General features: G+C 35.5%; 1 long non-coding RNA gene across 1 annotated transcript; it reads left to right on the top strand.

Annotated features, from left to right (window-relative positions):
• The first annotated feature begins 20 nt into the window (after nt 1-20).
• On the top strand, nt 21-2,172 carry LOC130551155 (uncharacterized). The gene is made up of 2 exons (XR_008962542.1): nt 21-431; nt 530-2,172. It is a non-coding gene; the product is annotated as an uncharacterized LOC130551155 (long non-coding RNA).
• The last annotated feature ends 1,094 nt before the right edge of the window (nt 2,173-3,266 follow it).

Raw genomic sequence — 3,266 nt, 5'->3', positions numbered from 1 at the left:
GATAGATAGATAGATAGATAGATAGATAGATAGATAGATAGATAGATAGATAGATAGATAGATAGATAGATAGATAGATAGATAGATAGATAGAAATATATTGTGTCTTGCAGTGTGTGCATGCCATGAGCAGGTTACGTGACTCAGCAATGTATGCCTTTGGCAATGTGTGTTATTTACTGTCTGGTTCACATTGCTGTGAGTTCCTGTCTAATTGAAATGGGGCCAAGCTGGAGTGACTTTTTGCTTTTCTTTTCTTGCAGGCCACTGCTTTTGAAAGGAAAGATGTTTATTTCCTGATAATACAAGATAGTGTGTTGTGTTAACAACTGTGTTATATTCAGTTTATTGAAGGTGCAAAAGAGATATGTTGTGCTCTCCAAAAAGAAGGATTTTGGGCGGATTTTATAGATCCATCATCTGGCCTTGCAGTAAGTTGCCTAAACTATTGCTGAAGTCTTGACACGTCTATAATTTGCTGTTTAGATTTCAACACAACTGCAATTAAATTGACCTTCTTTGTCCTTAGTTCTTCGGCTCATACACAAACAACACGCTCTTTGAAACGGATGAAAGATACAGACATTTAGGTTTTCAGATCGAAGACCTGGGCTGTTGTAAAGTGATCCGGCATACGATATGGGGGACGCACGCTTTTGTGGGCACACTGTTCACCACTGCTCCACCCGACAGCCAAATCATGAAGAAGCTCCAAGGAAGCTGAAGATAATTAGTTAAGGATGCTGTGTTGCTATGGAAACATGGTCAGGCGCAACACTAGAAATAAACTTTGGATGGTTCCTTACCTTTATGCTTGATCAGCAAAATCAAACACACTAAAATCTACAATTCAATATGAAGTTGCCCAATGACTGGTGCTAAGATGTGTTTTGTTTTTGTAGAACAAGAGGCACTTTTGGTGTAACTTTTACTGTGGGGGCTTGTGCTACAGAGTCAAATTCACTGTCAGGCAATCATGTAGGATGTTCAATGCAAGTCTTTGCCTGTGTTGCCTTTTTTAAAACACGCCCCTGAGAAAGTCCATTAAAAATGTGGGTTTAAATGGGTTGCAAAGCTAAGATTGTTTTCTGCTCCAGTGATGCAATAGAATCCTTGACGAAATTGATAATGTTAATATTAAATAAAATGTGAGAACTGTTACAATAATTAAAATATATCAGAAATGACTAAAGGCTTTTAGACTTTAATTCAATAACATAAACTTTCTCCTTAGGTCCATAATATTCACACATAATAAATGGAGGAGATCTACTTTCTCTAATGTTCTTCTAATGTTTTTCCCACTGTGTAATTTATATAATTTATACAATAATTTGAAGCCACTGACCTTAATGTTAAAATCTGACCTTCTTCATTCTGTCATTAATCAAACTATAGAGAAATGTAAGCTGCGAAGATAAAAAAGCTTTTATGACTCAGTCAGTGGCAAGTGTGCAGACTTTCTAAATGTAATGTTTTGCAATTTGAGGGGGTGTTTCATGGTTTACCTCAATATGAAATGCATTAGCAGTCTTAGCCTGTCTCTAAACTAAATGGAGAATGTTTTGGGCCGATTAGCTTGAGGTTAGCAAAGGTAGCAGCTGCTGGGGTCAATGTCTCCAGGGTACCATTAGAATTCATTTAGAGTCACAACAGATGGGCTATAATCAGTCTTCTTTAAACTCTGACACCACAATTATTTAGCCAGTTCTTCACTCTCCATTAGCACGAGCTGTGAATGAATGAATGATCATAAGACCCATATGATCAACACAAAAGCACGATTCTGTTTTCTGAAGTCTCTTAATAATGATATGGTATATTGACATAACCGCTTACAGAAAGTTACCAAATACATATAACTGTCATGATGTGTGGTCAAATCAAAGCACGTGCTTGTTTAGAGACAGGCTCTGTCTGGATAATGAATTAGGCCTATAGGACAGTGGTCAGTCTTCACCCCATGCATGTCTGACAACCAATCTTGATTGACATGACTATCAATTAGGCATAATTGTCCACCTAAAACTTTGTTCCTCCCCTTTGTCAGTTTGAAACCTTTCCCCAAGCTGGTGAAATTGGGGGCATATTCTCCAATGGGATTCAATAGCATTTAATATGATATAATAACATCTATTGTTCGTATAATAAAAAATGTACTTTTGCTTTGAAGATGTGAGGAGCAATCTTTCTTGCGTCATTTATGCATTTGCATATAATGTAAAAAAAAAACATAAATAGTTGTAAATATGTTCTGAAATGTTTAAACATTACAGAACTTGTTTTATTTTGTAGTAAAAAAATAACAATTCTGTTCATTAAAATAAAAACATATCTGCCATATTTGAAAAACAAGCTAATGTTGCTGCCTACAGTAAGCAATAAACTGAAATTAGTTTAATAAGTTGAGACACTAAAATTAAGCTTAATTTTATTAAGTCAAATTGATTAAACTTAATTTGATTAAATTTTCATAAATTAAGAGAATATTAAAATGAACTGAAAATAAAGAAAAACTACACTGAAATAATAATAAATTGCAGCAATAAAAAAATACAAAAGTAATATCTAACCACTTACATAAAAGGGCACATGTAAATATACAAAAGCATTTGCAGTGGTGGAATAATTCAAAGTGAGAATCATTCAGTTTTAATTGGGGTTAGATATCTAGGCCAGGCCATCTTGTTATTTTTCATGAGTAATGAATTATTGATGAATCATGCCAAGCCACCCAATCACCCCCCCAGAATTTTTGATTAAATGAAATGTCTTCAGATATACTAAACTGTGCATAGAAGTTGAGATATTTGTCAATGTTGAATATTAGAGTTAAGTATGTCAGATATCACTCAAAGATATCTTGTTAAAAACATGTGATTTGTGTGGGTGAGGTTGGGGGGATCTCCGTCTCTTGTTAGGTGGGTGATGATGACCAAAGCCAGGGCAGCAAAGCAAAGGGAAACCTGGTGTCAGAGGTCTGTTCAGACAATGGAACATTCCCAGTAGTTATCTGCCAACACTTTCCTGTTTTTAGAAAGATTTACATTGGCTTGGTCAAAGAGCCTCATGTCATGCCTGCTGTTTAAGGAGATATAACTGTTTTTTTCTTTGCGTTGGACAAACTTGCAAGGTTAAAATAGAGGACAGGCTCCATGTTTCTTCTGAAGTAACTTAGTGCTATTTTGGTTCATTTTCCTAAGTTTCTTCCTGTATGTGCCCATTATCAGGTCTTGTTGACTTTTGTTATCTGGCAGAGGTGATAA

Source organism: Triplophysa rosa, unplaced genomic scaffold (genome assembly GCF_024868665.1).
Source record: "Triplophysa rosa unplaced genomic scaffold, Trosa_1v2 scaffold703, whole genome shotgun sequence".
NCBI lineage: Eukaryota > Metazoa > Chordata > Actinopteri > Cypriniformes > Nemacheilidae > Triplophysa > Triplophysa rosa.
Note: the sequence above shows the minus strand (reverse complement) of the source record. Positions and strands in the feature narration are given on the sequence as shown.